Below are 25219 nucleotides of genomic sequence, written 5' to 3'. Positions count from 1 at the left end.
GCTAAGCACCGAACAGCAGAGTAAGGCACCAGAACAAGGAAATAGCTGGAGCTCACTGCAACACAGCCTGCTCCTGACTCCAGCTTGGTTGGTCTCCAAAGAGGAATAATATCACCAACAGTTAGCTGGTGCACATGGTGAGCTTATATAGGAAGGTGGGAGTGGTTTCCACCTGCCTCAACAGATAGACCAGCTATGCAACTACACCAGCGGCTACCGGGGGGAAAAAATGATATTAACCCCCGATGGCCTGAAAGGAAAAAAAAGGTATAATATGTGAGCAGCCCAAACTGACAGATCCAAAAAATGGATCGTGACAAAATTGAGGTGACATGGATGATCCACCTTTGCATAAGTTTATTGAGGAAGGAGTCATCGCTGAAACTCTCGAGGGGCCTACAGGTCACTGGACAGTTACATATTGAACGTCAAAAATGTTCCACCTCTCAATTCAAAGGTTTACTTGCAATACCAGCTGTGACCATTAGGAGTGTTATTGATGACCTTGACCACCATTATTTCACAGGGCACACAACGCTCTTGCATTACGGCTGCAAAGACCTTATACAGCGTCTATTTTATCATTATAATGTATTTAACAAAATATTAATAATGAAATGAAAAGAAAAAATGTATTTTAGCGTTTTCTCTCCAGACATTACATGTAGTAAGAATAATCCCAGCAGTGAGCAAACAACGCTCTAAAATCAGGTCTCTGCTCTTCTGAGCTCCATATAAGACGCCTGACTCTATTCCAGCTCCTTACACCGACAGACACCTCCGATTCTCCAGAGCCGCTGATTCTTCTACTCTACTGACACAATCTCCACAATTGGAAATGCTCTCGCTCGTGTTGTTGCTGCTGTTGTTATTGTTGTATTTGACACCTTGTCGTTCTGGGATCAAAGATCTGTCGTCGGCCTGTAATCTGCACATTGCCCCAACCTATGAGGATTATGAATATGTGCAGGATGGAGACATCATCATGGGAGGAATGTTCTCTGTTAACTGCTTGACGGAACAAAGATCGATACCAGAAAACCCATTTATCAGCTCCATGTTTTGCACCAAGTAAGTAAAGCTATGCAATCATGAACCCAACACCATAGCGTTATTGCCGCAGCGCTCCGGATAGGAATTGTGATGAGAATCAGGAGATTTCTAATAGTTCTTTTCAGAGATCTGAACAGTTAGAGATAATAGTGCATGTCACAGCCTTTACTCTTTACTTCTTCTCGAGGAGGCACAGATGCTTGGTGGTTACACACATGCAGGGTGGCAAAGTGGGCTTGATGGTTGCATAACAGTCCTAAAGGGTCAGAACTGGAATATTGATTAACAAGGTAAATTCACCACATTTTTCATGTTTAGCCAGACACAGGATGTAATAGCGATTGTAGAGCAGAGAAAAACCTGTTTTTTTATTTCGCCTCTCCGTTGGGCACTTAATGAGTTAATGTTTGTTAAGTCAAAGTGGGTGTTATCAGATACCAGCTCATACAGCGAAGAAGTGCACACCACTTGGACTTAAAGTTAATTCATTAGGTGCCAAATACAGTGGGGAAAAAAAGTATTTAGTCAGTCAGCAATAGTGCAAGTTCCACCACTTAAAAAGATGAGAGGCGTCTGTAATTTACATCATAGGTAGACCTCAACTATGGGAGACAAACTAAGAAAAAAAAATCCAGAAAATCACATTGTCTGTTTTTTTTTCATTTTATTTGCATATTATGGTGGAAAATAAGTATTTGGTCAGAAACAAAATTTCATCTCAATACTTTGTGATATATCCTTTGTTGGCAATGACAGAGGTCAAACGTTTTCTGTAAGTCTTCACAAGGTTGTCACACACTGTTGTTGGTATGTTGGCCCATTCCTCCATGCAGATCTCCTCTAGAGCAGTGATGTTTTTGGCTTTTCGCTTGGCAACACGGACTTTCAACTCCCTCCAAAGGTTTTCTATAGGGTTGAGATCTGGAGACTGGCTAGGCCACTCCAGGACCTTGAAATGCTTCTTACGAAGCCACTCCTTCGTTGCCCTGGCGGTGTGCTTTGGATCATTGTCATGTTGAAAGACCCAGCCACGTTTCATCTTCAATGCCCTTGCTGATGGAAGGAGGTTTGCACTCAAAATCTCACGATACATGGCCCCATTCATTCTTTCATGTACCCGGATCAGTCGTCCTGGCCCCTTTGCAGAGAAACAGCCCCAAAGCATGTTTCCACCACCATGCTTTACAGTAGGTATGGTGTTTGATGGATGCAACTCAGTATTCTTTTTCCTCCAAACACGACAAGTTGTGTTTCTACCAAACAGTTCCAGTTTGGTTTCATCAGACCATAGGACATTCTCCCAAAACTCCTCTGGATCATCCAAATGCTCTCTAGCAAACTTCAGACGGGCCCGGACATGTACAGGCTTAAGCAGTGGGACACGTCTGGCACTGCAGGATCTGAGTCCATGGTGGCATAGTGTGTTACTTATGGTAGGCCTTGTTACATTGGTCCCAGCTCTCTGCAGTTCATTCACTAGGTCCCCCCGCGTGGTTCTGGGATTTTTGCTCACCGTTCTTGTGATCATTCTGACCCCACGGGGTGGGATTTTGCGTGGAGCACCAGATCGAGGGAGATTATCAGTGGTCTTGTATGTCTTCCATTTTCTAATTATTGCTCCCACAGTTGATTTCTTCACTCCAAGCTGGTTGGCTATTGCAGATTCAGTCTTCTCAGCCTGGTGCAGGGCTACAATTTTGTTTCTGGTGTCCTTTGACAGCTCTTTGGTCTTCACCATAGTGGAGTTTGGAGTCAGACTGTTTGAGAGTGTGCACAGGTGTCTTTTTATACTGATAACAAGTTTAAACAGGTGCCATTACTACAGGTAATGAGTGGAGGAAAGAGGAGACTCTTAAAGAAGAAGTTACAGGTCTGTGAGAGCCAGAAATCTTGATTGCTTGTTTCTGACCAAATACTTATTTTCCACCATAATATGCAAATAAAATGAAAAAAAAAGCAGACAATGTGATTTTCTGGATTTTTTTTTCTCAGTTTGTCTCCCATAGTTGAGGTCTACCTATGATGTAAATTACAGACGCCTCTCATCTTTTTAAGTGGTGGAACTTGCACTATTGCTGACTGACTAAATACTTTTTTTCCCCACTGTATTTCGATCGATAGTTTCTCCTCAACAGAGAGGCGACATTGAAAAAAATGTTTTATTCCGCTCTGCAGCCATTATTACATTGTGTGTCCAGGTCACTATGAAAAGTTTGGGGAAAAGTCCTTTTTAAATCATTTATTATAACTGGAGTAGCAAAACCAATGAAGGCCATAGCTGTAAGGAGCATGGAGGTAGTAGTCACACTCGGGGCATGGTGCCTGCGGAGCCCAATATTCCCTCTGCCGGAACCAAACACATTGTTATTATATATGGCAGCTGGTATTTGGGGGCGCTGATACCGATTCTACATTGTACTACATTATATTTGTTGTCATCGCTGGTGGCCAATAAAGTACCAAAACTGCATCAACTGCAAAAGTATAATCCACATGTAACATAGTAATAAGGACATCAGTTACATCTGGTCTATTCTCCCCACAGGCCGCTGCATCAATTCTACAGGAATCTCCAAATTTTTCTTTTTACCATCTATTTTCTGAACAAAGAACCAAGACTTTTACCAAACATGACTCTGGGATATTACTTCTTTGATTCATGTTTAAATCCTCGAAAGGCAATTAAAAATGTATTACAGTTGATATCGGGGCCCGGGGTGACCGTCCCAAATTATTCCTGCCGAAAGAACTGGAGATTGGCCGGGCTTATTGGGGATCAGAGTTCTGTCACAACTTTACCTGTAGCCCGACTGCTGCCGGCGTATATGTATCCGGTGGTGAGTATTGAGCACTAAGCTTACATGTCAGAGGGAGCAGCTGCACAAATGACTGACACTCTTCTGGTAAAGGGCAGGTTTAGGTATCTGGCGGTGAGTATGATGATACGTAGCCTGCTTATATGGAGGAAGTGAAGTGTGAAAGGTGATTTTCTGACCCCTTTTCTATGCATTATATGGGGGAAAAAAATTTAATTTCAAAAACATTTTGAGCTATGTCTTATCTGACTTTCCTCAATATACAGAAAGAATCTTGGAAAAACATTGAAGATGCCAATAACTTCACCATGCATTACGCTACATTACTCATTGATTTTTGTATAATCCTTTGACATTTGGTCTGATGAATTATTCCTTTGTACATCCACCTTAGATGTCCACATTTTGCTGTCTTGTATCTCTCTGACTTTAATAATATTTTCACTACATATTTGTAACATGGCTCAATAAACATATTTAATTCTATTATTTTAAAGTGTAACACAATTTTTGTGGTGACATACTTGATGTATTTGGGTGTCATGATGCCCTAGGCACTTTAAGTTTTCACATCACATACTGTAACTCAGACCAAGGCGATGTGCATAAGACATCTTTTTTCAAGTGGATCAGCCCCTTTACCCACCTGAAAAAGTGCTAAATAAACTCTAAAAGGATTGAAAATATGAGCTGCAGTCTATCATGTCTAATAAATTAAAGATTACAACATTTACATTGATAATTCACCAGAACCACCACCAATACATGAGTACATTACTGGAACCATTATCATCACATAAATACATCACCAAAACCACCGTAAGTACATGAGTGCATTACCAAATCCACCATCAACACATGAATACATCACAAAAACAACTGTCAGTATATCACCAGATCCAACATCAGTACACAAATACGTGACCAGAACCAGTCAACACATGACTACATTATCAGAACAATCATCAGTACAGAAATACAGAACCAGAACCACCATCAGTGATAAATACATCACCAAGATTAGGACAGCAATCACTTGCAATGTCAGGTTAGGCCCCAGTTATACACTTGTGCTGCATAAAACTGTAACTCCCAGTATGTCCTTAACAACGGCAAGGAGATGATTGGAGTTGTTCTTACCAACCATGATCAAACTACGGACCATACAGGAATCACAGTACTGATTAATTGCAGGGCAAAGCAATAGTAAATATTTAAAGAGTAACTTAAAGGGGTTGGTCTGAAGGCAAAGTAATTTTCATTATAAATCCATATATATTCAGTGCCATAATCTAATTTATTTTCAAATATACTTGTATTAAATTTTCCCTATCCTTCCTTAACTACACTAACAGCCTTTCCCTCTCCCTGAAATGAAGAGTCATCAATGACTCTTCATTTCAGGGGCTGGGCTAGTCATAGCACATTGTGCACTGTGCGATGTGCACAATGACCGCACACCTCTGTTGCCGATTCAGATCAGTGGTAATGAGCCAGCAACAGAGCGGTGTAAGAATACCCAGTGGGCAGAGACTAGCAATGCCTCACGCAAGTGATGTCACTGGCCTCTGCATGATGGGTATTCTGAGACTGCTGTGTTGCTGGCTTATTACCACTGATCTGAGTCGGCAACACAGGCGCGCTGTCTTTGTACACTTCGCACACTGCACAGGGACTATCCCAGTCCCTGAAATGACCGTCAATGAACACACATCATTACAGGGAGGTGGAAAGGCTGTGGCAGTGACTGATGACGCTTCGGTTGAGTATCAATCAACAACACCGTGACTGATAAAGCTCACTCAGTACACATGTCCTGCTATGGCCCAGACGAGTGGGGCTGGGCAGGATACAGAAAGCTTACCGGGACGGGGCGCGACGGCTGACGTGCAGGACCTGCAGCACGTGACCACAGGGGGTGTAACTGGGGCGGAGCCAGCCGCAACGCTCCCGGGGAAGATAGCAGAGAGTAGGTGAGGAGAGCCGATATTAATACAGAGAGGACAGCGAGGTACAAAAGAGGAGTTAAATACAAGCCAGGCAAATGTCACAAACCGTAGAGGGCAGAAGAAGTACCAGAGGGACAGGCAAAACGGGCAGTCAGGACGGAGTAGAAGTCAGAAACCAGGTAAATGAACGAGCAGTACTGAATCAATAGACAAAAGCCAAACGGGGAAAAGAACCAGGCCAGTAACAGGATAACATACAAAGACCAAGCACAAGCACACAAAGGGTCAAACTACTCAGCCGAGGGCAGAAGAATAACTGACAAAGACCGCAGCCCAGCTAAAGCTACTTAAAGCCCTCTCATGGTCAGAGAGAGGCCAAAAAGCCTTAACCCCCTGAGGTACCAGCCAAAAGTTCCAAACAAACCATGACAGTACCCCCCTCTCAACAGGGGGCCACTGGACCCCAAGGCTTCTTAGGGTGTCAGGCATGAAAGATTCGAACCAGACGGTCAGCGTGTACAGAGTGGGCAGGAACCCACGATGATCCTCTGGACCATACCCCTTCCAATGAACCAGATATTGCAAGGAGCGACGTACCAGATGAGAATCCACAATGTGTCCAACCTCATACTCCATATGACCCTCAACCAACATTGGAGGAAGAGCTGACCCAGAGTCCTCCTCAACCGCCCTCAAGGGTTTCAGAAGAAATTTATGAAGTACCTTAGTAATCTTAAAAGAGGCTGGGAAACGCAATCTATATGCTACAGGATTGACCTCCTCTATAATTTCATATGGCCCAATAAACTCAGGACTCAACTTGGATGACGGAAGCTTAAGGTTGATATTCCATGTGGAAAACCAAATCTTCTCCCCAACCCGAAACGCATGACCCGAAACTCTTTTCTTGTCAGCGAAGAAGGTATACTTCCCCTGAGCCCTGGAATTTTTTTTAAATGCTGTACAGACCCCTCCACCCCAGGGCAACCAGAATCCAGGAGGGAAAACTACCCAAAATGTGGGTTAAACCCATAGTTGACCAGAAATGGGGACATACCGGTGGACCTACTCACATGATTGTTAAAGGCGAACTCCAGCAATGGCAATGCATCAGACTAGTCAACCTGCCTAACTGAGGCCATATACCTACAAATCTGTTCTAGGGACTGATTGAGGAGTTCCGTCTGACCATTACTCTCAGGATGGTACGCAGAAGAGAAAGACAAAGAAATACCCAGTTTCTTACAGAATGCCCTCCAAAACCTGGCCACGAACTGCACATCTCTGTCAGACACCACATTACCACATTCAAGTGTACCCCAAGCAAGCGAACCTCATGTAACACAAACAACTTAGACAAAGTTTCAGTTGAGGGTAGTGCAGGTAAGGGTACAAAATGGGCTTGTTTAGAAAACCTGTCCACCACCACCCATATCACAGTGTTACACCTGGAAGGAGTGAGATTGGTGATAAAGTCCATGGACAGTGAGTCCGTGGTCTATCAGGAACAGGCAAAGGAACCAGATCCCCGGCCAGCCGGCAATGAGAGCTCTTAGAACGAGCACAAACCTCACAGGCAGATACAAATTTTTTTATATCTGTACCCAATGAGGGCCACCAAAAAACCCTTGCCACCACCTCCCGTGTGGCTGAAATGCCAGGATGAGCACTCAGTTTAGACTCATGGAACTCCTGAAGGAGCCTAAGCCAAAATCGCTCCGGGACAAGCAATTTACCCCCCGGTTTGGAGGCAGGTGCAAGAGACTGAGTCCCCACAATCTCCCACTCCAACTCCGAGCAGACCCCAGCCACCACCACCCCAGGATGAAGAATGGAGGATGGCGGCTCGGGGGGAGACACAGAATCAAAACTTTGGGACAAATCATCAGCTTTAACATTCTTGGACCCAGGACGGAAAACTGAAACAGAGAAAAAAAAAGTGACCAGCGGGCCTGTCTGGGAGTCAGTCTTTTAGCAGACTCAATATAGGCTAAATTTTTAAGATCATTAATAACAGTGATCAGATGAGCCGCCCCTTACAAAAAGTGCCTCCATTCTTCAAATGCCAATTTGACCGCAAGAAGTTCTCTATTGCCCACATCGTAATTTCTTTCGGCTGAAGTGAACTTCCTGGAAAAGAAGGCACATGGCTTAACATTGGTCAAAGTGGCTGGTCCCTGGGACAACACTGCTCCCACCCCCACCTCAGAGGCGTCCACCTCCACAATAAATGGTTTAGACGGGTCTGGCTGCACCAAAATCGGAGCGGCCATGAAACATTTTTTCAGAGTCAAAAAGGAATTTTTGGCAGATACTGACCAATTTTTTACATCCGCACCCTTACGTGTAAGATCAGTAAGCAGTTTGACCACTTGTGAAAACCCCTTAATAAATTTACGATAATTGGCGAACCCTAAGAAGCGCTGGAGTCCCTTAAGATCCCGGGGTTGGACACAGTCAGCAATAGCCTGTACCTTCTTAGGATCCATATGAAACCCCTCACCAGACACACAATCAGGCCCAAAAAGACAGTTCCTGTACGAAAAACGAACATTTCTCCAATTTAGCGAACAACTGATTTTCCTTGAGTATTTGGAGAAAAGTTCGAAATGTTGCAAATGAGTATGATTGTCTGGGGAATACACCAAAATGTCATCAAGGTAGATAACAAAGCGCCCTATTGTAACAACCTTGCTGGCATCACTGCATAGCCTCCCATCTCCCGCACACCGACTTACTTACTGCTCCAGGTCATGCTGTGATTTGTCTCTGCCGCCAGCTCCTTGCCTTGTCTCCTGTCTGCTATGTTCATGTTTCCGGACTGTGTGTATAGGGGGGCGGCGCCTGAACTCTCTACTTCTTATGGAGTCAGTGTGCACCTGGCTAATGTGTCCCTGACCAATTACCTAGAGCTCTCTGCTATTTAGGGCTGCCCCACCAACTGGAATATTGCCTGAGCAATGTCTAAACTCAGTTAGTTTCTTGCTGCTAAGTAAGCCAGGCCCTGTCCTGTGTCTCGCCTTCTCTGAAGGTTCTTATTGCTTATCTCTTTGTCTTGCCTAGTACTTCTCTGTCCGCCCTCCAGGAGGCAGAATATCCTGGTCCCTGTGTCCTTGGTCCTATACCTTGTCTCGCACCTTGCCTTGTCTGAACTCTGTCCTACCTCTATCTGTCAGTCTCCTTGTCTGTGGTTCCTTTCCCTGCTGTGTCCTTCCTGGTGTCCTCCCTGTCTCCTTGTGCTCCGTACTCTAGCGGTTCTGCTCTGTTCTGCCTGTGCTCCGCTTCTGCTGCTGGAGAACCTCTTGCTGCAGCTTCTCTCCACAGACCTTGTGGTTCAGCTTTGCTCTGTACTTGCTGCTGGAAAACCTCTTGCTGCAGCTTCTTTCCACAGACATTGTGGTTCTGCTTTGCTCTGCTGCTGCAGAACCTCTTGCTCTAGCTTCTCTCCACAGACCTTGTGGTTCAGCTTTACTCCACACTCCTGTGGCTCCGCCTACTCTGCACTCCTGCCTGTATCCATACCTGCACCTCCTGTGTGAACAGGTCCAAACATGTCCCTTCATATTCCACTCCTTCCTGCCTGTATCCATACCTGCATCTCTTGTGTGAACAGGTCCAAACCTGTTCCTTCATATTCCACTCCTTCCAGTCTGTATCAGTACCGGCACCCGCTGTGTGAACAGGTCTCTACCTGTTTCTTCATATACCACTCCATCTTGCCCTGTGTCTCTCCCGTGCCAGCCTTTCCTGTGTCTCTCCCGTGCCAGCCTGCCCTGTGTCTCTCCCGTGCCAGCCTGCCCTGTGTCTCAAGCCATGCCTGCCTGTCCTGTGTCTCAAGCCGTGCCTGCCTGCCCTTTCTCAAGCCGTGCCTGCTTGCCCTGTGTCTCAAGCCGTGCCTGCTTGCCCTGTGTCTCTACCTGCCTGCCTGTCAGTCATACCTGTCCAAGTGCTTTGTCCCAGAGTGGTATCAGCAGCCACAACCAGACACCAACCTTGAGGTGGCACCCGGCAGCTACCTGCCGCACAAGCCTGACCTCACCATCAGAGACTCCAGGGAAGACCAAGGTAGCTGTCGTAGTCACGCCCCTTCCAGAGTAGTCTGGTTTGTGGCACAGTGGAGCCACAACCACCCGGCTCGCGCCAACCTGCCAAGGCGCGAGCATGACACCTATAAGATCAGCAAACACTACATTAATGAAATTCTGAAATATGGCAAAAGCATTAGTAAGACCAAACAGTATAACCAAGTTTTCAAAGAGTCCTTCAGATGTGAGGAACGCCATTTTCCACTTGTCCCCCTCCCGAACTCTTAACAGATTATAGGCACCCCGGAGAACAAGTTTGGAGAACCATTTAGCCCCAGACAACTGATTACATAGATCTGGGATAAGTGGAAGAGGGTACATGTTTTTCACGGTTATTTTAAGTTCTCGAAAGTCGAGGCAGGGACATAGACTGACATCTTTTTTTTAACGAAAAAGAATCCGGCAGCCACTGGTGAGACGGAAGGACGTATATGCCCCTTATGGAGGCTTTCTGTAATATACTCCTTCACGGCTAAATGCTCAGGACCGGACAAATTGAACAGACGGGCTTTAGGCAACTTAGCTCCAGGAACCAGCTCAATGGCACAATCAAAGGCTCTATGTGGCGGTAAAACCTCGGCCTCGCTTTCAGAGAAAACATCTTCAAAGTCCTTCAGGTACTCCGGAATACTCTCCAGACCGACAGACGACACAGAGACAGATCCAACAGGTTCAAACAAAATTGCAGACTTATAATATTGATTGACACAGTTAGGCCCCCATTGGACAATTTCCCAGGTCTCCCAATTGATGATGGGTTTGTGATGTTGAAACCAAGGCATCCCCAACACCAACCCAGCAGGCAGATTTTCCAAGACAAAACAACTTATTTTTTCAACATGAACAGAGCCCACCTTGAGTGAACAACCCTCCGACACATAGAGAATCCCTTCTTTGGTGAGGGGAGAAGAGTCAATAGCCACCACTTTAATCGGAATCTTAAGCCTGACTGTCCCTATCTTGCACTTAGAAAGCAAACGAGAGTTGACCAAGTTGATGGATGAACCGCAGTCAACAAAGGCTGTAGAATAAGAAGGACAACCGTCCACCAGCAGTTCCACTTGCAGCAAAACTTTAGAGAATGAGGAATAGTGTACCTGAGGGTCTGTGTTAGTCTCCTCGACAACAACCCAGACCAAGTCATTTCTCGACACCTTGGTTGACAAAGGACAGGAGGGACAGTCCTTCTTCCAGTGTCTAGACTCCCCATAATAAAAGCACAGCTGCTTCTCACGACGGTGTCTCCTCTCTTTCTCCTTGAGGGTGACAGCGCCCACCTTTCGTGGTCTCAGATGTGGATGCAGCTTCACTCCCACTGGGGAACAACGGGGTTTCTAATTGCATCAACCCTCTCGCCCGCAGCCTACGGTCCATACGGACAGCCTGGGTCATGGCGTCCTCCAAAGAATTAGGTGGAGGGTGAAGGGCTAAGGCATCTTTCAGGTGTTCAGACAGGTCTCTGCGGAACAAGCCTCAAAGGGCGGCATCGTCCCAGGACACCTCAGCGGCCCAGCGTCTAAACTCAGTACAGAACCACTTGGCCGAATGCTTCCCCTGACAAACACTCATCACCATGTCATCAGCCAGATGCACATGATTGGGTTAATCGTAAACATGCCCAAGGGCTTCAAAAAATGCATCCACCGACATTCTCTCAGGGGCTGAGGAAGGGAGAGAAAAAGCCCAAGCCTGCGGGGCTCCCCAAAATAGAGATATTATGACCCCCACCCTCTGACTTTTATCCCCAGAAGAGCGGGGTCTTAACGAAAAAAAAAGCTTACAGCCCTCCTTAAAGGCTCTAAACTTCACTTTGTCCCCAGAAAAGATATCTGTCAATTTAACCGAATGTTCAGGAGGAATTAGAGTTTAGAGAAACATCTCTAGCCCCTGCCCCCTGAACCCCCGATGACAAAGCTCCTTTCACTGCATCAGATACCTGCTGCTGAGTCTGAGCAAGAGCTTGTTGCTCCATAGTGAATTTATGCATCATCTGAGTCAGGTGCTTCACCTGCTCAAAAAGGGTGTGCATGTGGTCCATACTACCCCAAGCGCCAAGAGACTGTGTTGGTCAGTTATATCAGGAACACCGTGACTGATAAAGCTCACTCAGTACACGTGTCCTGCTATGTCCCAGACGAGCAGGGCTGGGCAGCACACAGAAAGCTTACCGGGACGGGGCACGACCGCTGACGTGCAGGACCTGCAGCACGTGACCTCAGGGGGTTTAACCGGGGTGGAGCCAGCTGCAACACTCCCAGGAAAGATAGCGGAGAGCGGCGGACGCCGACAGAACAGAAGTAGGTCAGGAGAGCCGAGGTCAAAACCAAGAGGACAGCGAGGTACAAGAGCGAGGTACAAAAGAGGAGTCAAATACAAGCCAAGTGTCACAAACCGTAGAGGGCAGCAGAAGTACCAGGGTGACAGGCAAAATGGGCAGTCAGGACGGAGCAGAAGTCATAAACCAGGCAAACGAACGAGCAGTACCGAATTAATAGACAAAAGCCAAACGGGGAAACGAACCGGGTCAGTAACAGGATAACAAACAAAGAGCAGGCACAAGCACACAAGGGTCAATGTAATGAACGAGTCACCGTAGGAGGCAGACACAAAAATAGAAGCTAAGTCCAGAAAACCGGAGGAGTTGGCAACTATCAGATTGCAGACCCCTGAACCTATCAACACAACTAGCAGTAGCCGTGGGGGGTTCCTACGGTGCCCTAGACCCCTCGATCACAGCCGGAGAACTAAATAACCTAAAGACAGAAAAGGAAATCTAAAACTGCCCCAGAGCAGACCCCAAAGTAAAAGGCAGCCCCCAACATATAATGACGGTGAAGCAAGATGAAAAAACACTCACACAGATAGAAAGATAGGCTGAGCAAACAATGGGGCCCAAGCTACCTATACAGGACAGGAAAGGACGGTTGCTGTCTGCAATCTGCCAAAACCCTATCAAAGACATAAGCCAACATGCTGATATGGAAAAAGGCCCTGAAGCAGCTAGGTTTCAAAAACTAAATCAGCACTCAGGTATTTTCTGAAGACAGAGCTAAAGGAATTCAGCTCACCCCAGCAGGGAATGGCAGAAATCCAGCAAAACAAAGTCAAAGCACAAATGCAAAAGGCAGAGCAGAAAACTTAGCTTTAGAAGAGCAGGAATTCAGACTGGTCTCCAAGGATCCCACAGAGAAATCACCTGCAGGGCAGAAGGGCGTCGGCAGCCTTATATCCAGTCAGTAACTCCACTCAGCCAGTCATCATCTATAGGCCCAGATGCTTGATAATCAGGCTCACTACCTTTCTTTAGCAGAAGAGGGAGTTCATCGGGCCTCAGTGGTGAAGGGGAAAATGAACTCACAACAGGTCAATCTACTCAGACTAGGGCAGAAGTATTTCTGCCAAGACCGGAGCCCAGCTGAGGCTACTTAAAGACCTCTCATAGCCAGAGAGAGGCAAAAAGCCTTAACCCCTGATGTACCAGCCAAAACCTCCAAACAAACCATGACAGTATCCCAGCATGCTATGGGATTCTCAAAGAAAGCATCATAAAAAGGAAGCACAAAAAAGAAAGAAAAGCAATTAGATAATGTAATTAATGAATAGGGAAATTTTAATTCGGGTATATTAGAAAATAGTTTAGATTATGGCACTAAATAGACAGGGATTTAGAATGAAAATTGCATTGCCTTCAGACAACGCCTTTAACTTTTGGGAAACATCTTATATGTTTTAGGTCCATTAATTCTGAGCAGGTTGGAGTAGCAATGTGTGTTAAGCAGGGAGGAAGTGACCCTAAGGACCCATCCTACAGCGATATGTAAATATCTTTTAGCCATTATCCCCGATATAGTGGAGTGTCAACTGTAAAATTGAGGCAGCTCCTGCATCTCTGTAAGGAGGAGAACTGGGTCGTGGGTACCTGTCCTGTGCCGGATCCAGAACTGTGTGTGCTGTCTCCTCTGTTTTCTGGGGGAAAGAGTAAGAGACCGGACAGACCTTTGCACTCAGAAGCGGGGGGCGTGGCTAAGCGGCAGCAGCCACAGCGCAAGCAGTCAGTCTTGGCGGTAACAGGCGGTGTGCAGCAGGGAGAGAAAAGTGCTCCGTCCCTCGAATACCGGGACTGCGCCGCCCCACGTCCGTATACTCCCGCCGTCATCCATCAGCAGGGATTCCAGATAAACATGGTAAATAGCCACCATAAACTAATAATGTATGTTCCCAATGCCCACCAACCTAGCAGCATTCACTGATTTATGAGTAAATTATCTGTGTTATGAAAAGGCCACTGAGGAGGATGGCAGAAATAGGTGAGGCCACCAGGAAACCAGCAAGGTTGGTCACTTAGCGGATTGCAGATCCCAAGTCCTAACAACACAACAGTAACCGTGGAGCGTACCTACGATGCCCTAGACGCCTCGGCACAGCCGGAGAACTAATTAAGCCTAAAGCAAGAAAGGTGAAATCTAAACTGCCCCGGAGTAGAACTCCAAAGAAATAGATAGCCCCCAAACATATAATGTTGGTGATACAAGATGAGGTACAAACATAGGCAGAAAATAGACTGAGCAAATGATGGGGCCCAAACTGTCTGAATAGGACAGGAAAGGAAAGACACTGTCTGCAATCACGCAAAAACCCTAAAAAATCCAACACGTCTGATGTACAAAAAAACACTGAGGTCTCACGACCTCTCCCCCACTATATCACAGCATTTTGGTGTGAACTGGCAGCAAAGCAAAAGTGACTAATATAACAGGGGACTGAACAAACTGACACAAGCTGTAATATATGGAGCAGGGTCCAGCACAGCCCCAGCAGGGAGCACGCTGAACCCTCACAGCAAAGCAGAAAGAGGCAAAGACAGATCAGATGCAAAGGATTAGCAAATGAACAACTTAACTGAAAAATGCAGGATCAGGCAGGAGACAGCAAACCTCAAGATGCACAAGAAGAACTAATCACCAGCAACCACTGAGTGAACCTGCTCACTTATATCCTCCCAATGAGTAACCCCTGATTTCCAATCATCGTCGTCAGGTGGCAGACTTTCAACCTGGCCAGCTCCACTACCCGCAGTAACTACCAGAGCGAGCCCCGACTCAGAAGTCAGATCCAGAGAATTCACAACAGTACCCCCACAGAGGAGGGGTCACCGAACCCTCATCCACACCACCAGGCCGATCAGAATGGGCCCGGTGAAAAGCACGAACCAATCACTCGGCATGAATGTCAGAAGCAGAGACCCAAGAATTATCCTCCTGGCCATAACCTTTCCACTTGACCAAGTACTGGAGTCTCCGTCTAGCCAGACAAGAATCCAATATCTTCTCTACATCATACTCCAAATTATCCTTAACCAATACAGGGTCAGGGGGCGCCGCCATGGGAACTACTGGCTCCACAAACCATTTCAACAAAGATTTATGAAAAACGTTATGAATCTGAAACGTACCTGGAAGAGCCAAACGGAAAGAAACGGGGTTAAGGATTTCCAAAATCTTATAAGGTCCAATAAACCTTGGCTTGAATTTTGGAGATGCAACCTTCATAGGATTTTTTTGCGGACAACCAAACCATATCACCCACTTTAAACTGGGGACCAATGGTCCTATGCCGGTTGGAAAACCGTTGGGCCTTTTCCTGAGAGTGGGACAACTTATCCTCTACTTGGTCCCAGATCTGCTGCATTCTCTCTACCACAGAATCCACACTTCGGCAGGCCGAAGCTTCCACCTGCCCCGAAGTAAATCGAGGATGAAACCCAAAGTTACAGAAAAAAGGAGACATCAAAGTGGCAGAACTAGCCCTATTGTTTAGCGCAAATTCAGCCAAGGGCAAAAATGAGACCCAGTCATCTTGATCAGCAGATATGAAACATCTCAAATAGGATCACAAAGTCTGGTTTGTCGTCTCAGTCTGCCCATTGGTCTGAGGATGAACTGCAGAGGAGAAGGATAACTGAATTCCCAGTTTGGAACAAAAAGCTCTCCAAAATCTGGAAACAAACTGGATTCGTCTTTCCGACACAATGTTCTCAGGAATCCCGTGCAAACGAACCAACTGTTGTAAAAACAAGGGCACCAACTCAGAAGAAGAAAGCAACTTTGGGAGTGGTACAAGATGGACCATTTTAGAAAATCTATCACAGATCACCCAGATAACAGTCATTCTCTGAGACAGGGAGATCAGAAATTAAATCCATTGAGATATGGGTCCATGGCCTCCTGGGCACCGGCAGGGGCATCAACAAACCACTAGAACGAGAACAGGGCTTGGACTGAGAACAAGTCCCACAGGACTGCACAAAATTCCTGACATCACGACATAAGGCAGGCCACCAAAGACCGACTCACCAAATCTCTGGTACTAAAAATGCCTGGATGACCAGCTAACGCGGAGCAATGTATTTCAGACATTACTCTTTTCCTCCACTGGTCAGGGACATACAATTTTCCCATAGGGCATGGTTCAGGTTTGCCCTCCTGGAATTCCTCCAGGGCACGTCTCAAATCGGGTGAGATGGCGGAAAGAACTACACCCTAATTTAGAATGGCAGTAGGCTCGGTCACATCAAGAGAATCCTCAAAGAAACTCCTAGAAAGGGCGTCCGCCTTAACATTCTTAGTGTCATGATCCCACTGGTGGACCTACACTCCTGGGGTTAATTTTATGATCCCAGTGCGGGCTCTTACTTGCACACCTGGGGCTTATTATTGTGGCCTCTTCTTGGTTTGGGGAGAGCTTCTTATAGCCCCAGGAAGCGCCCATCCCCATCAGTCATACCTTCGCTCTTGGCAAAGTGTGTTGACCCCTGAGTGTGTTTGTGCTGTGTTCTTGTTTGCCTGATACTTTGGTTTTTGACTCGGACTGTTCTCTGGATATTGCTTATCGGATTCTGTTTTTGTACCTTCTATGTCTGTTTGGCTGACCTCTGCCTGGCCCCGACTATCCGTTCTGTCTCATCCTTGGTACTTTACTGCTCTCTCTGTGTATGACCCCCGTTTGTCTGACCTGAGAATTCTTATAGTTGCATCCTGCAGTATCTCAGCAGCAGTACGCTAAGCCCCGCCCCCATTCAGTTACGTGATGCTAGGGCATCATCATTCCATTCAGTAAGCACAGCCCACTTTCGGAATTTTTGACAATATAACTCTGCAGAATCCTGACCCTGGTTCAATGCCAATAAGGTTCTTTCAGCTTGATCAATAGCATTAGGTTCATCATACAACAACCCCAGGGCTTGAAAAAACACATCCACATTAGCCAGAATAGGATCTCCAGGTGTCAGAGAAAAAGTCCAGTCCTGGGGATCGCCACGCAGCAGGGAGATGACAATTTTAACCTGCTGTAACAGAGCTCCCCGATGAGTTAGGTTTCAAAGCGAAAAATAGTTTACAATTATTCTCAAAATTCAAAAATTTAGACCGAACACCCGCAAACACATCAGGAGTAGGGATCTACAGTAGGGATTGGTTCTACAGCAGATGATTGAGCGAGATAGGCAGAAATTCCCCGCACTTCAGCAGCGATCTGCTCAACACGATCGGACAATTGCTTAGTCTCCATTAGGCCGGCGTCACACTAGAGTGGAATACGGATGAGTGAGAGGTGTTAAAACCACGCATTGCACATGGACCAATGATTCTCTATGGGTTAGCCCCCATCAGCCGTATTTTTGTCGCGTATTTTTTACGGGCCGAGCCAATCGGAGCATGCTGCAATTGTCAGCGTAATACGACCATAGTACGCCAATGCAAGTCTATGGGTGTGCAAAAACAACGCATTACACACGGACCACACGTGTGACTTGCGAGAAATATGCAGGACTTTGGCATATGACAGAAAATAGGGCAACCAATAATCAGGAAGCTTAGACATGCAAATTAGCGCAAAAAGCGCTCCAGACATCTAGGAAGTACGCCTCCACGGAGTACAGCAGCATGTCGAGCCACATTAATGTGGAGCTGTTAATTGTGTTGGTCCAGGAAAGGCCTGAACCTTGGGACCAATGGGATGCCCATTATTCAGACTGGGCCCGAAAAGAGGCGGCATGGAGGCGCATCTGTGTGCAGATGTTTCCAGACTTTGCCCAATGGCAATGTGAGGAGCAACAACAAAATCGTAAGTAATTGCCTTTTTTACCAATCAGCTTAAAGGCCAGAAGTGAGCTTTTCCCGGACGGGGGATGTGAAGAGGTGGCTGGCCCATCTTCTGAACCGAGCTTTAGCAACCCCCAAGCTCCACTAGGACCAGCATCAGTTTCTGGACCTGGTCCAGATCCAGCAGAGCCACCAGCAGTCAGCAACGTAGAAGACCCCAGCAACAGCAGCAGCCCTACAGGCCGTCTTGAAGGGTCCCCCCAGCCTGCAGCCGTAGGTCGCCGTGGGAGACAGAGAAGAGACAACACTGTCTCTGATACCCAGAGGCATGTAGACACAGGTGTCCTAAATTACCTGTCAAGGGCTGCCCAGGATGAGGGTGAAGAGGCATATTCTCGAAGCCTGACCCGATACCTCCGTCCCCTACCCTGTGAGGTCAGGCTACGTGTGCGAGGATCCATTCAGATCCTAATTGATGCATGCACACACCCCAATGACCCATATGAGTTGTTTGAGTATCTTGAGAGGTGGCAGCTCTCAGCCCGTAACCGTCTCCGCCTTGCCCGACAACCAGATGTGCATGCTCAATTAGAATCTGAAGTTCCACCTGCACATGTGCCTACACCTCCACCCATTCCCCCCCAAAACCAACCTTGGCAACAACAGGGACAAATGGCAGCTTTAACCAACCTGCCCAATATGGCCACTTGTACAGACCCGGTGTTGGAGGCTGGCCCCAACCTGGGTTTGGATGACACGGTCATATTGGGGGGTATGATGGACGTGGCTACAATCAGCCACAGGATTTGAATCGTCATTATCCTTATGGTTTCTTTGGTGCGCAGCTACATGACCATGGCCACATATTCCCACAGGGCCAAGAACATCCACCCCAACAGGGTGATGGTCAAGCTGGGCACCCCAACAAAGAGATGAAGGCGTCCCGCCATCACCTCCGCCAAGCTACCAGCAGTTATAAAAAAAAAAAAGTTGGTTATGTTTTTGTGGTAGAAAATGATTATTTCTTGTTAAATATTTTGGTGTCCAAATAATATAATGTGCTATACAGAAAAGGCTAAATGGCCAGGGCAATATCTGCTATATGAGAAAAATATGGTAAACAGTATTCTAAGTTATTTTTGGCATTTATAAAAAATTAGAAAATGCAACTTTGGCCCTCTTCTTGAATTATTTTAGGCATTCGAATAAGTAAGTCAATTTTAGCCCATATAAACCGAACACACAAATCATAGAACAGAAAAAAAAATTATTGATATACACACACATAAGAACATCACAACATACATACAGCCTGATCTTGCCAGGTAGTAGAACCATGAGTTGACACAAAATACTGGGTGAACACATCATGGACTCTGAGTCTTGAGAGAGGACGCCGTAAAGGGGCACATGTGGGCTAGGCCTATCCCCACTGTCCACCACACCTTCAGTCACATCAGATGAGGAGCAATCATGCAGTCTAGTGAAGTTATGGAGGACCACACAAGCTTTGATGACCTCATTGACATTGGCTTCACTTAGCTGAATGGCAGACTGGAGTACACGCCATTTGGCACAAAGAATGCCGAAGGTGCACTCCTCCAGGCTTCGGGCACGTCAAAGGCGCAAATTAAAAATCCTGCGCCGGTGGTCAAGGTTTCTGCGCGGGTATGGCCTCATTACATGCCTGCTGAATTGGAAGGCTTCATCCCCCACTAGGACATAAGGCACGGCTTCTTGATTTGAGCCTGGCAGCTCACGTGGTGGTGGTAGGTCCAACTGGTTATTGCGAACCCGCCCACCCATAATGGAAGAATTGAAGACTCGAGAGTCTCCAGTTCTTTCATAAGCCCCAATGTCTACAATTATAAACCTGTAGTTACTGTCAACCAGAGCCAACAAAACTACAGAAAAATATTGTTTATAATTATAGAATTGGGATCCTGAGTTTAGCGGCTTACACACAAGGATGTGCTTCCCATCCGGGGCTCCAATGCAATTGGGGAATTGGCAGTGCAACTCAAAGCTCCTGGCAATCCTCAACCAGTCTCCCATCTTGGGCTCTGGCATGACCAGTTGATGAAGTCTGGTCCAGATTTCCGAACATGTAGCCCGAACGATGCCAGATATTGTCGATCACCCGATCAAAAACTCCAGATGGAGTGCGGCATAAGAAAGGCCAGTTGTGAGGAACCTACAATTAAACAAATGTAGAAAATATATACATTAATACATGTTAAAGGATGCACACACTACATATAGATCACCAGAACAGTGGGTAAGTAAGAAGCTAGGCGAACAATACATATACACATGTACCACGGCTATGTAATGAGGACTAACACATCAAAGTCTTCTAACTTTTAGAACATATATTTGGGAACAATTCATAATGTTACTCGGCCAGAAGGTGTGACTGAGTAAGAGAATTATTTGTCAAACTAATCATCTACATACATTCTGTAGCTGAGGAATACATACCGTAACGTAAGGAGAAGCCGTTCCTCCGCAGAGATACATTGCGCATCCGGGTGTCCTGGAAAGTGATCCCTGGGTGCACTGTCTCCAACAAAACATTAAAGGTAGAAACGGTCATGCAACAATAGAGGAAAAACTTGTCGGAATGTGTCCTCAGAGCTGCATAAAGCCTGTGAAAATGGCCTTTAGTAAGGCGCTGTCTCAAATGCGGATGGACCCACATTCGTTTCCTCCTCCTCGGATCCACAATCACTGTGTATGGGTGGCCAAAGCACCGGGACAAAACCCAGCTGAACAGGACACGGTCAGTTGGGGTGAACTGAAGTGTGTCTGACATGTTTGCTAACAACCACCAAGACACCAACACAAGCACAGCCCCAAAATGGGCAGATTGGAGGCTGCCAGCTGATGTTGAGGCAATAAATAGGGTTGGTGCTGTTTATTTAAATTCTGTGCAGGCCTCAAAACCGTTAAATGTCCATTTTGCAAGGTTGCGAGAAAAAAGCGCTATACGGATCAAATACGGATGCTTACATGAGAAAAATACGCGGCCACACCCTGACAACGCATGACATACGGATCACCATTTAGGGACCATTTATGTGTATTACGGCCGTACAATACGGTCCGTATTTTTCTACATTGTGTCTGACACTTTTTTTTTTCTTTACAATTCTTTCCTTCTTTAGAGTACCCTAGAGTCTACAGTTTTGGCTGATGATTCTGTTATGAAAAGGTCACCGAGGAGGATGGCAGAAATAGGCGAGGCCACCAGGAAACCAGAAAGATTGGTCACTTAGCGGATTGCAGACCCTTAGTCCTAACAACACAACTAACAGTAGCCGTGGAGCGTACCTACGATGCCCTAGACGCCTCAGCACAGCCGGAGAACTAATTAAACCTAAAACAAGAAAGGTGAAATCTAAACTGCCCCGGAGTAGAACCCCAAAGAAATAGATAGCCCCCAAACATATATTGTCGGTGAGACAAGATGATGTACAAACACAGGCAGAAAATAAACTAAGCAAATGATGGGGCCCAAACTGTCTGAATAGGACAGGAAATGAAAGACACCCTCTGCAATCACGCAAAAATCCTAAAAAATCCAACACGTCTGATGTACAAAAAAACACTGAGGTCTCATGACCTCTCCCCCACTATATCAGCATTCTGGTGTGAACTGGCAGCAAAGCAAAAGAGACTAATATAACAGGGGACTGAACAAACTGACAAGCTGTAACATATGGAGCGGGGTCCAGCACAGCCCCAGCAGGGAGCACGCTGAACCCTCACAGCAAAGCAGAAAGAGGCAAAAACAGATCAGATGCAAAGAATTAGCAAATGAACAACTTAACTGAAAAATGCAGGATCAGGCAGGAGACAGCAGACCTCAAGATGCACAAGAAGCAATAATCAGCAGCAACCACTGAGGGAAGCCTGTTCACTTATATCCTGGCAATGAGTAACCCCTGATTTCCAATCATCGTCGTCAGGTGGCAGACTTTCAACCCGGCCAGCTCCAATACCCGCAGTAACCACCAGAGGGAGATCCGACTCAGAAGTCAGATCCAGAGAATTCACAACATATCTGCCTAACTGTCCCTGAACACAGTTTGTCTGTAAAAATGAGTTAAAAAAAATTCCTGTACTTTATTTTTATTTTACTAATGAGGGCTTTGACTAGTCGATGGGGCGTTAGTTACCGCTTACTAATCATCCCTTTTTCCTTGTAATCTCTCCCGTGGGCGTGATAACAATTTGTAGGAGCTATTGTTATCGCCAGCCCCTTCAAATCTCGCATATGCATGCGGAACATTTTTGGCAGCATCACTGCACCTCTGCAGCCAGGTGTAGGCTTCTTGGCATCAGAGGCATGCACTGCACTTGTATGGAAGCCATCTTCTGAACTTCTAATCATGTGCAGTGTGCCTCTGAACCCTGTGACAACAAGGAAAGAGGGCTGACAAGTAAGGGGTAACTATTAGCACCACAGCGGATCCCTGTTCTGACAGGCAGGGTCTCAGGCATGTCACTTCACTCACCCACGCTGCAGTCATGTCTTCCCTTCCCCATGCTCTGCATGCTTCCAGCAGAGCTTCCAGCCGGGCCTCCAGCCATGTCCTTAGAACACGCGTGCTCCTGCCCTCTTATAGGGCCAGCGCGTGCACTTGCTATTTCCTCCTCAGCCAATAGCTGTGGGACATTATATATGTATTGCTTCCTCCTCACTGGGGAGATGCCTGAGCAACCGTCCTGTTCTGCAGTCTAGTTCTGTAAGGTTGCATACCAGACCCTGCTGCAAATCCTGACTGCTGCACTCTGCTGATCATTTTCTGGGGTACCATCATTTCTCTCCAGGCCTATTTCGTGAGTTTTATTTTTTTTTTTTTTTAATTCTGTGGATGCATGGTTGAAAAGCAATGTCTGACTTTCATTTGTTCATTTTCATAGATTTTTGATTTATTATTACTTTTGTCAGATTCAAGTTGTTTTTGTGACCATTGTGGGTTTTTCTGTCATTAAACGAGGGGTACCAACAATTTTGACCACGTATGTGTCAGGATCCTGCCAGCGCCGGCGTGCAGCCTCCACTGAGCAGGGACTCACCCACACTGTAGGGGGGCCCGGGGTTAGGTACAGCCGGAAAGCAGATACACAGGACCTGTGGACGCTGAAGTTTAGCAAGCAGTGAAGGACCTACGGTCATGTGATTGCAAGGGGGCGGGGCTTAGAGTCCTGCTTTCAGAGATGGCAGGACACTATACAGAAATACTCAGAGTCAGGCAAAACGGAGGTCATACACAGAGATAGCAGTAAAGTACCAGGGATGAGACAGAACAGATAGTTGGGGCCAGGCAGGGGTCAAAACCAAACAGACATACAAGGTACCAAGCAGAATCCAACAAGCAATATCCAGAGAACAGACAGAGTCGTACACAGAGTATCAAGCAACCAGAACACAGCACAAACACACTCAGGGGTCACCACACAATGCCAAGGGCGAAAGAATAACTGATGGGGGATGGGAGCTTCCAGGGGCAATAAGAAGCTTTCCCAGAACCAATGAGAGGCCACCATAATAAGTCCCAGGTGTGCAGGTAAGAGTCTGCACTGAGATCAAACCATTAACCCTAGAAGTGCCGGTCCACCAGCACTGGTATCATGACAGTACCCCCCTCTCAACGGGGGGCCTCTGGACCCCCAGGCTTGCCCGGGTACCTAGCATGGAAAGCCCGAACCAGGCGATCCGCATGCATCAACCGGGCCGGCACCCAGGACCTGTCCTCCGGCCCATACCCCTTCCAATGAACTAGGTCCTGTACTGACCGTCGTACCAACCTGGAATCTACGATGTGACCAATCTCAAATTCCACATGTCCCTCAACCGAAACCGTAGGAGCAGCGAACTCGGATTCTCCCCGGACTGCTTCAAAAGGCTTCAGTAGAGATCTATGGAAGACATTAGGGATCTTGAAAGAGGGTGGAAGGCACAGCTTATACGCCACTGGATTTTTTCCACAATCTTGTACAGGCCAATGAATTTGGGGCCCAATTTGGCTGACGGAATCTTTAACTTAATGTTTCGCGTGGAGAGCCAAACTTTCTCTCCAACCTGAAACTTGGGACCAGGTGTTCGTTTCCTGTCCGCGAAAAACTTATACCTGCCTTGAGACCTAGATATACGCCGCTGGACTTCTGCCCATGTATCTTTTAACCGCCGAACAGAGTCCTCAGCCACGGGACACCCCGATTCCAGATGCGAAAACTCACCAAAATGAGGACTGAACCCATAGTTGATCAAGGGGACATACCAGTGGATTGACTCACCCGACTATTGAAGGCAAATTCAGCCAACGGCAGTATATCACACCAGTCATTCTGTCTAGCAGAAGTCAGGCACCTGAGGATCAGTTCCAGAGACTGATTAGTGCGTTCCGTCTGACCATTACTCTCGGGATAGTATGCAGACGAAAAGGACAGAGATATTATTATTATTATTATGCATTTATATAGCACCATTTATTCCATGGCGCTTTACATGTGAAAAGGGGAAATATAGACAAGTATAGTAAACATGTGTAAGACAAGGGACACACAAGTACATAAGGAGAGGGGACCCTGCCCGCGAGGGCTCACAGTCTACAGGGATGGGTGAGGATACAGTAGGAGAGGGTAGAACAGGTCATGCTGTGGTTCAGTAGACCGAGGATCATTGCAGGCTGTAGGCTTGTCGGAACAGGTGGGTCTTCAGGTTCTTCTTGAAGGTTTCCGTTAATGGTGAGAGTCTGATGTGTTGCGGCAGGAAGTTCCAGAGTATTGGGGAAGCACGGGAGAAGTCTTGCATGCGGTTGTGGGAAGAAGAGATAAGGGGGGAGTAGAGAAGGAGATTCTGAGATGATCGAAGGTTGCGTGCGGGTAGGTACCTAGATACCATGTCACAGATGTATGGAGAAGACAGGTTGTGGATGGCTTTGTATGTCATGGTTAGGGTTTTGAATTGGAGCCTCTGGGCGATAGGAAGCCAGTGAAGGGCCTGGCATAGGGGGGAGGCTGGGGAATAGTGGGGAGACAGGTGGATTAGTCGGGCAGCAGAGTGTAGGATGTACTGGAGCGGAGCCAGAGTGCTAGAGGGGAGGCCAGAGAGTAGGAGGTTGCAGTAGTGTTTTTGTGGTTTCATGGTTGAGGAATGAGCGGATCCGGGAAATATTTATGAGTTTGAGGCGGCAGGAGGAGGCAAG

Source organism: Dendrobates tinctorius, unplaced genomic scaffold, assembly GCF_039654945.1.
Source record: "Dendrobates tinctorius isolate UK_male_01 unplaced genomic scaffold, ASM3965494v1 ptg000323l, whole genome shotgun sequence".
In the NCBI taxonomy this organism is placed as follows: Eukaryota; Metazoa; Chordata; class Amphibia; order Anura; family Dendrobatidae; genus Dendrobates; species Dendrobates tinctorius.
Note: the sequence above shows the minus strand (reverse complement) of the source record.